Source organism: Sturnira hondurensis, unplaced genomic scaffold (genome assembly GCF_014824575.4).
Source record: "Sturnira hondurensis isolate 20B ecotype Veracruz unplaced genomic scaffold, ASM1482457v3 Scaffold0021555, whole genome shotgun sequence".
Lineage (NCBI taxonomy): Eukaryota > Metazoa > Chordata > Mammalia > Chiroptera > Phyllostomidae > Sturnira > Sturnira hondurensis.
The window spans coordinates 790,504-801,156 of NW_028094186.1; positions in this window are offsets into that span (position 1 = coordinate 790,504).

The window sequence follows — 10,653 nt, forward strand, 5'->3', positions numbered from 1 at the left end:
ATATCAAAACATCAATCACATTTAGTAATGGAAAGAATGTGGGGAGATGAGAACTCTCACACATTGCTGGGGAAAATGAGAATTGCTCTGACTTTTTGGGAAAGTAATGTGGCAGTACCTTTCACAACGTAAAGCATCATTTTAATGTAGCATATGGGATCTTTTCTATATAAATAAAAATACTAGTGCATAAGCATATGTGTACAAAGATATTTATTGTGTCATCATTTGTAGTGGAGAGAAGCTGAACTGAAAATAGTCGGGTAGCTATTCTCTCCGCATTTTTCTATGAAGTAACATGTTTTCTCACCTCTGTTTCTGTCTGTATTTCTTCCTGGACTTGCAGATAGATCAACAAGGTCACCAGACATGAGTCTCACTGATGTTACAAATTTCAATGTTCACCACTGTCTCAGTCTAGAGTTTTCATTTTGTTCATTTACAAACCTTCTGTGGTTTTTTGGGGGGGTCATTTTTATAGCTTCTAGTTCTCTGCCAAAGTTTTCAAGTTTAAAAATTAAATATATGTGTGTATTTTTGATACATACACATATATACACATATAAATAGTATATAAAGCAAAATATTAATGTTAACAATTGGTAAATTTAGATAAAAGGTATATGGCATGATGTTACACTTTCTTTCCAACTTTAGGTAGATTCAAAATTTGTAAAAAATAAAAAGTTTGGAAAAAAAGAATAAAAGTACTTTTCTAGCTTAAAAATATATATTTATTATCCTACTGGGGCTGTGAGTTATTAGAAGCAGGACAGTTATTTCCAAAAGTTTCTTGGAAGTTCCAAATCAAAACCAGCAGGATCTGCTGCCTTACTTCTCTGACTCAACCCTCAAGATGGAAGGGCTATGAAAAGTAGCTAACACTTCTGAGTGGCAGGGATAAGCAGACTGTATTTTACTTAAAAACTGGGTGGCAAGGAGAGATAGACCAGCCAGTTTAAATAAAGCTAGAACAAACTTAGGAGATTATTTCTGATTATTTCCCATTTCAGACTCATGATCATTTGCATCACCAATAATTCCACTTGCACATATAAGTCCCTCCATAACCTACCTTCAAGGTGGCTAAATACAGAGACTAAGCTGAATGGTGCTAATACGATTAAAACCTTCTGAGAAGGAAATGCAAACCCAAAGTAATAGTGTGTAAAAGTAATATAACTAGCCCTGGCTGGTGCAGCTCAGTGGATTGAGCACCAGCCCACAAACCAAAAGGTCTCTGGTTCGATTCCCAGTCAAGGCACATGCCTGGGTTATGGGTGGGTCCCCAGTTGGGAGCGTGTGAGAGGCAATAGATTGATGTATCTCTTGTGCATTGATGTTTCTCTTCCTCCCTTTCTCCCTCCCTTCCCCTGTCTCTGAAAGTAAATAAATAAAAATTTAAAAAATAATATAACTGTTATAAGCAGTAATCAGACAAAACAAAATCAGAGACTCAGTTAAATTCCTTGCTCTCAAAGTTGAAAATTAAATGAAAGCAATTTTTACAAGGAAATCAGGAAAATAAATACTGTGAAAGTGAAGAAAACATGGACTTACCAGCTTAATTGTGTAATAATACATGACCAAATGGAGTCTGGTCATGTGACAAATCACAAAAGAAACCAAGAGTGAAGAATAGCCCTAGCTGGGTAGCTCAGTTGGTTAGGACATCATCCTCATGTGCCAAGGTTGTGGGTTCAATGCCTGGTCAGGGCAATTATAGGAATCAACCAATAAATGCATAAATAAGTGGAACAACATCCTTGACTGGTGTGGCTTAGTTGGTTGGGCGTTGTATGACAAGGAAGGTTGCCAGTTCAATTCCTGATCAGGGCATATGAGAGGGTTGCTCAGGGTGCATAGGAGAGGCAACTGATAAATGTTTCTCTCCTCTTTCTCCCTCCCTTCCCCTCTCTCTAAAAATAAATATTTAAAATCTTTTAAAAAATAGGTAGAATAAACAAATCGATGTTCTCTCAAATCAATCAATCATTTTTTGAAATAATTAAGACTTTTTAGTTGCAAAGGATGTTCATTTGCAATTATATGCATTGCTAATTTAAAAAGAGAATTAGATAACAGTCTTTCTGGATCTTTATGTTAGAAATATGATCAATTATTTCAATTTAATTTTCTATTCATTCATTCAAATATTTTTTGAGCACTTGCTATGTGTAAGGCACTGGGATGGGGGAGAAGGGATTTGAAAATACAAAGGTGAAAATGAGCACCTAACTTCAAGATGTATGAGCATTTTATATATTTTTTAATTGACATAATTCACATACCATAAATTTTACCTTTTAACTTTAAAGTGTACAATAGTTTGAGTATATTCACAAAGTTGTGCCATCATCACCATCACTATCTAATTCCAGAACATCTTCATCGCTTCCTAAAAGAAACCTTGAATCTATTAGCAATCTACCCCATTTTTCTCATCCCCTTAGCCTCTGATGATCATTAATCTACTTTCTGTCTCTTCTGGGTTTGTCTACTCTGAACTTTTCATATACATGGAATTATATAATATGTGGCCTTCTGTGACTGGATTCTTATACCTAGCATTATGTTTTCAAGTTTTATCCATGTTGTAGCAAGTATCAGTACTTTACTCCTTTTTATTTCTGAATAATATTTCATTATATGGATATACCACATTTTGTTTACCCATTGTCAGCTTACAGACAATTGGATTGTTCCGACTTTTTGGCTATTATAAATATTGATTCACAAAACTTTTGCATAAACAAATTAACACAGAATGGCTAATTAATTTACTAGTTACATATTAATTATTGTATCAATGTATTAATTAATATAGAAGTAATAGAATGTGGTAAGCATCATGTAGTGGATTTTTATTGGTTTTGGCTGCCCAAAATCTATTCCTCCTTCTTAGTAACAATACTCATATTCTCTTATGTGTAATCCCATAAGGAAGCTTCCAAGAAAGCTGACTTCACACCCATATCCAGGGTAAACCCTATTTGGCTTAAGACCAGCACATCAGCCCTGGCAGATTAGCTCAGTTGGTTAGAGTGTCATCCTGATACGTCAAGTTTGCAGGTTCAATCACCTGTCAGGACACATACATCAACCAATAAATGCATAAATAAGTGGTACAACAAATTAATATTTCCCTCTCCATCTCTCTCTCAAATCAATCAATTAAAAAAAAGATCAGCACATCCCACCTCCATGGACATTGATTGTTTAGTGATGGTCAAGTGACCTTAATTCAGGCCAATGAGATATGAAGATATGAACTGATCCTTGCTGGGGCTTCTGAAAAAGATATTTCCTTTATGCTATTTCCTTTATTTTAATAAAAATATAAAGATATTTTAATTTAAAAATATCTTAATTAAAATTATATTTAATTTAAAATATTTTAGTTTATATTTTAGATAAATATAAAAATTATATTTATTTAAAAATATAAAGATATTTCCTTTATATTTCCTTGCTAGTCTGAAATAACTTCCTTAAAAGTTGTTTTCTTCTTGCTATAGATGAGGGAAGCACATGTAGCTTTCCTAGAAAATGTTGCAGTCATATTGAGATCAAAGAGAAAACAGTACAAAATCAACTATTTTAGAAGATTTTGGTAGCATCAGCTCTTTGGTAACACCACTGAGCCTCAACACTGAAGACAAAACTTCATCTGTGTTTTCAGTTGATGGTGGAAATTGTTTAAACCAGTTTGAGATGTTTTTTTGTTGCTTTCATTCAAAAGATTATATCATAATGGTAACAAAAACTAAATTTTATAGCCCTGGCTGGTGTAGCTCAGTGGATTGAGCATGGGCCTTCAAACCAGAGGATCAAGGTTTGATTCCCAGTCAGGGCACATGCCTGGGTTGCAGGCCAGTTCCCAGCAGGGGACCAACAAGAGGCAACCATACATTGATATTTCTCTCCCTCTCTCCTTCCCTTCCCCTCTAAAGATAAATAAGTAAAATCTTTTTAAAAAATCCACTAAATTTTATAACACTTTAAAGATTTTATTTATTTATTTTTAGAGAGAGGGGAAGGGAGAAAGAGAGGGAGAGAAACATCAATGATGCCCCCAACAGAGGACCCAGCTCGCAACTCAGACATGTGCCCTGACTGAATCTTTCAGTTTGCAGGCCAGCACTCAATCCACTGAGCCACACCAGCCAGGGCTCTAATACTTCCTAATATAAGTCTGAGCTATGTGATTTCAGTGGTGGACACATTGGATGCTACCTGTGGAAATCATGAAAGGCTTCATATAGAAAGTGACATTTGAAGCCCTGGCTGGTGTAGCTCAGTGGATTGAGCACAAGCCTGCAAACCAGAGGATCACAGTTCGAGTCCCAGCCAGGGCACATGCCTGGGTTGCAGGCCAGTTCCCTGCAGGCCAACTCCCAGCAGGGGACACACAAAAGGCAACCATACATTGATGTTTCTCTCCCTCTCTCCTTCCCCTCTGAATTTAAATAAATAAATAAAATCTTAAAAAAAAAAAAGAAAGTGACATTTGAATTCCAACTTAAAATTTAGAAGGTATTTACTAAATATACTGGGCTAAACAAAATTAAGCAGATTTCTTTTATTAAAGTCCTCAGAGACTTTAATATTCACTCATAATATATTCATAACACAAATTATAAATATATTCAGGAGAGAAATATAATATACAGTATTTCCCAAAATTTATCACCCTGAACACCTAATATCTTAAGGAATCCAGCTGGCTTCTGTACCACTGGTATGTACAGTGTGTTAACGAATGGCTAGAAGAGAATAAGATCAGCTTGGCCCACTTATCAGGAAGTCTGTATGAAGATTAGGGCATTTGGGCCAAATTTTAGGCAACTGGTAAACCCCGAATAAGTAAAATAGATATAGGTAGCTTCTTGACTAAGTTAAGTTTATCAGCTAAGCTCTTTAGTCAGGAAGAAGTCTGAAAGGGTAGCCATTATGGTGAATCACTCTTTAAGCTTTATCAGTAACTCCTCTGCCCCCACCCCCTGCCACAGTCCTGGAACAAATTTAAGTAAAAGAAAACTACTAGTAAAATAAGTAAAAGTGAAAAAATTTAAGGACGTATTGCCTGCTGTATTTGTAGGAAATACCTGCAGAATAGAGGCATGAGTAATGAGCAACTGGTTCCTTTATATTTAATAAGGTAGCTGGGAATGCATTTGTTATATTTCAGCTTCATTATAAAATTGTGAATGTACCCTAAAATAAATACCACATCTTTTCAGCTCTAGCTATCTAACAGGAACAATTGATAGCTGGGGAAAACTGCAAGTTTATAGTTGATAAAATTAGAGAATTAAGTGTTTTTACTTTTTAAAGACAGAATTATTAAGTCTCTAAAACCCACTTGCAATAATTAGTAACTCCATTTACTCCACATGAAGAGGTCTTTCCTTCTACATTTTTCCAGGTCTATGAATAACACCGTGATTAAAGCTTGAAGGGGAAAAGAAACTAGAGATACTCACATACATATACATCTTTTATTTTCCAAAGAAAATTATACAACTTCGCTATAAATTGCTTTCAACAAAGAGCAATACTTTATACCTAAAAAGATAGTCGGGGAGGTGCAAATGGGCATTGGTATGGGGTGGGAGTAAGAAATTAATAAAATAAACCCAAATACTATTTCTAGTAAAGTTACATGGCAAAAGCAAGAAAATACATGCACTGACCTTTTCTCTTTAAAAGGGAAGCCTCTATTGACTCACCCAGCAGCCAGTGCTTATCCAAAGATAAACTGAAGTAGTATCTTTCATACGCTCACCTATCAATATAAGGCCAATTTGTCCCAAAGCAGGAAAAGCACACAAAACCAAATTCCTGGGCTGCAAAGATGTAAATGCTGATAAAATAAGGGACTTAAAGGGAACCTCTTATCAACAGGTAAGGTAAGTCTTAAGGCAGGGGAAACATGAGATACTGCTCAAGGTCCCAGATTGATACACCATTCACTCCCAAGTTTTGTTACTTAATGCCTGAGTCTCTAGCTGAACTATCTTAAAAATACATAAAAATGCATAAGGTAAAAGAAAGCAATTACCTCTGCTTTGTCCTCTACAAATTGTTACAATATTCTTAGGATCCAAAAACTTGTTTATTACCCTAAAATCTTTCACTTCCCCCATGCTAATTTCCTTTTTTTAATTAAAAAAATTGATTTTAGAGAGCAAGAGGAAAAGGAAGAAAGAAAGAGGGAGAGAGAGGAAAGGGTGAGAGAGAAAGAGAGATGGATGGGGAGAGAGAGAGGGATAGGGAGGAGGAAAGAAAGATTTGTTGTTCCAATTGTTCATGCATTCATTGGTTGCTTCTTGTATGTGCCCTGACCAGGTATCAAACCCACAAGCTTGGCCTATTGGGATGACACTCTCCCCAACTGAGCTATCTGTTCAGGGCTTTAAATATATAAATAATTTTTTAATTTTTTATTTGGTTTCCCTGAATATGATTCCTAAAGGCCTTTTCAATTAAACAATTCAGTATTTTAGGAATAAAAATATGGCATATTGAGGGCAAAGGCAGGGAAAAGGGGGACAAATAGTGTCAACAATAAAAAAAGATATGGTATATTTTCATCAGAGTCAAAAGGCAATTCAAGACTCTATTCTTTGAGGCTTAACAAAAGATCACTCATTCATTAAAAAAAATAATACTCTGATTCTTTTCAATTGTTTCCACTGGGCTATGGAAGATTTTATTGTAAAGGCAAATATTATCAACCACAATTTTTTAAGTTGTTTTCAAAACATTCTGTAAGTATAAAACAATGCACAGTAGATACACAAATATATAAGGGTATCTTTCATTATCTTAAAATAAAATTATCCCAGATACTCCCCCATTGTATCACCCCAGGAAGTAAAAGTTAGGGAATACAATTGTTTCTTCATGTTTCACTAATGGCATAGATCAAAAGAGACAATGCACAAGCAAAGGCTGCTCTTGAATAGAAACAAAGGTAAAAATGAGGAAATAGGAAAGATGCAGGGGACTGAGTGAGAAGTGACAGCTAAAAAAAAAGATAGGGGGAGGAAAGACAGAGATTGACAGACCTAAGTCTGTATAATTCAGCTATTGAAAATACAAGGTCCAGAAATGTGTGTGCTGAGATAGAAAGACCACTATACTGGGAATCAAGATAATTGCGTTCTTTTTTTAAAGATTTTATTTTATTTTTTTAAAGATTTTATTTACTTATCTTTAGAGGGGAAGGGATGGAGAGAGGGAGAGAAATATCAATGTATGGTTGCCTCTTGTGCATCCCCTGCTGGGAACTGGCCTGCAACCCAGGCATGTGCCCTGACTGGGAATCAAACCGCGATGGTCTGGTTCCCAGGCCCGTGCTCAATCCACTGAGCTATCCCAGCCAGGGCTTAAAGATTTTATTTATTTTTTAGAGAGAGGGCAAGGGAGGGAGCAAGAAAGGGAGAGAATTTGCCTCTCACATATCTCCAACTGGGGACCTGAAGCACAATCCAGGCATGTGTCTTGACTGGGTATCAAACCTGCGACCTTTCAGTTCACAGGCCAACACTCAATCCACTGAACCACACCAACCAGGGCTGGATAATTGCATTCTTGTCACACCTCTGAGATAAAAGCTATATGATGTTAGCCTCCACTCTCTCATCTGAAGGATAAGAAGATTGAACAAACTGCCTCTGGTATTCCATTTCTAACTTTCTAGAATAGCTGAAAGGCTCCCAGGCATTGTAAGTTAATATGAGCCAACATGGAAGTTTGGAGGAATCTGAAGCCTAGAAAGAACCTCAAAGAGTGTGTCAGGACAGAACAGCCATGGTAGGAAAAGGAACTGAGAAGCTGAACAGTCAAAAGCAGATACCACATGAACTATCTCCATTTTTCTACCATTGCTATAAGAAGAGAAAATACATCACTACCTAATAATATGCTTGCTTCTATCAGGTTGAGCCATATGAAATTGTTGATATCCATTTGTTATAAAAATTACAATTTCATATGGTTCAATTAATATTTTCCATGATCTCATTTGGATATGAGAGACCGCATACTGATAACAATTACCTGATTTATACTGATTTACAAAGAAAATGATAAATTTTATTTAATTTTTAAATAAAGTTGATATTACTCAGCAACTAGTAAAACTATTAAATGGTCCCACCATCTATTACCATGGTCAATTTCCTCATTTCATGACTATAATTCTGAGATGCTATATTCCCTTCTTTTTTATTATATTATGCCTTCATGTTCCATCAGTTAAGGAAACCAAGTCATAGACTCACAATAATGAAAACATAAAATTTTCTTTTGACCATATTGAAGAGATCTTGAAATGGAGTGTCCTATGGAAAGACATTTAAACAATGATAGTGGTCATTGTTTAAATGACCACTATCATTAGTGGTCTTCATCAGGTAGCACAGTTGGATGGAGCATGGTCCCAATACACCAAGGTTCCAGGTTCAGTCCCTGGTCAACGCACACACAAGAATCAACCAATGAATGCATAAATAAGTGGAACAACAAATCAAAGCCTGTCTGTCTGTCTACCTGTCTCTCTCTCTCTCCCCCTCTTCTTCTATCTCTAAAATCAACAAATAAAAAATTTAAATAATACACCATTACTTTCTGTGAAAGAGGATACAAATAATATTGTGTCGTATAAAATAAGCCAAGGCTGGTAATAAGAAAAATGTTGAACCTATAAGAAAGAGTAAAGGGATATCCCAACCTGATCTTTGCCTAATCATGAAGGAACTGAAAGAAGCATTCAGTTGTTACTCTGGTTCTCTAGTAGAAGGAACTAGCTCTGAGGAACCAAGAAAATGAAAAGAGAAGTAAAAAGGGGTGGCTCAGTCTTTGCCAGTCAAACACAAATACCAATGGATTCAGTTGAGGACCCATATCTGTAGATCAGAGTTTTGGCTGTAACCTTGTCACTAACTTGTTTGACTTTGGACAGGTCTTCACCTTCCAAAATCTAAATTTTCACCTCTTCAAAGTAAGGAGGTGAAACAAATGATCTTGAGCAATATAATTTCAAACATACAGAAAAATTCCAAGAACAGTAGAAGGAACTCTTCTAAATCCTTTTTCTGAATTTAAAATTATTTACACATTGTTCCATTTGCTTTATTATTCCCTCTTTACATATATGCATTTTTTTCTGAACCATTTGAGACTTGGAGACATCGTACACTCTTTACACACACACACACACACACACACACACACACACACATATTGGTGAGAGAGAGAAAGAAGAAGGGAAAGAAAGAAACATCAATGTCAGGGAATCATCAATTGGTTGCCTTTCCCATATGCCCCAACCAGGTCCAAACCTGCAACCTAGGCACGTGACCTACTGGGAACCTACCTTTCTGTCCACAAGATGATGCTCCATCCAACTAAGCCACACTGGCCAGGCTCATAAAGCCATTCTCTTATGTAACCACTGTATAGATATAAAAATGAGGACATTTAACATTGATACAACACTATTATGTAATTCACAGTCTATATTAAATTTTGTTGATTGACCTAAAAACATTATTTAGGACTTTTTTTTCTGGTCCAGTGTAAAATCTAAAGCCACACACTGCATGCAGTTGTCTTGTCTATTTTGCCTCTTTTAATCTGGATCAGTTCCTCAGTCTCTTTCTGTTTCCTAACCTTGGCATTTTTGAAGAGTACAGGGCAGTTATTTTGTAAAATGGCCCTCAATTTGGGTTTGCTGGACATTTCTTCATAATCGAGTTTAGTGTGTGCATTTTGGGCAGGATTATCAATGAAGAGATGTGTCCCCAGTGCTTTTTATTGAGGCATATAAAATCACTGTGTCCCAGTATTAGTGACATAGGTTTGATTACTTGGTTAGAGTGGTGATTAGTGAGGTTCCTTCATTATTTTCCCTTTGTAACTGTTAAGTAATTTATGGAGAGACACTTTGCCATGTAAATATCCTACTGTTCATTAAACTTTTACCCATGTTTTAGCATCCACAAATAAGGTTTTTAAATTTAATTTATTGAGGTGACATTGGTGAATAAAATTATATAGATTTCAGGTGTACAATTCTATAATACACCAAGTTAAGTCTCCTTCCATTAACATTTATCCCCTCACACCCTCTTCTACCTCCCCTCACCATGAATGAGTTTCTTACTCTATTATCCCATCTATATTTATTAGTAATTATCCTACTAAAAGGAAAAGCTTTCACTTTTCCTTCATTTATATGATTCATCTACTTATTTTTATCAGTGTAGACTCGTGGATTCTTATTTTATTCAGTTGTTTATAACCCATTACTAATAGTATTTATTTTGATTAAAGCAGGGCTTCTTGATTCTTTTTTGTACCATGGGCCTTTTTGCAGTGTCAAGAAGCCTGTAGACCTCTTCTCAGAATAATGTTTTTTTTTAAGATTTTCTTTATTTATTTAGAAAGAGGGAAGGGAGAGAGAAAGAGCGGGAGAGAAACATCAATGTGTGGTTGCCCCTCACGTGGCCCCCACTGGGGACCTGGCCCCAACCCAGGCATGTGCTGTAACTGGGAATAGAACTGGCAACCCTTTGCTTTGGAGTGTGGCACTCAATCCATTGAGACACACCAGCCTGGACAGAATAATGTGTTTGGGGGCTT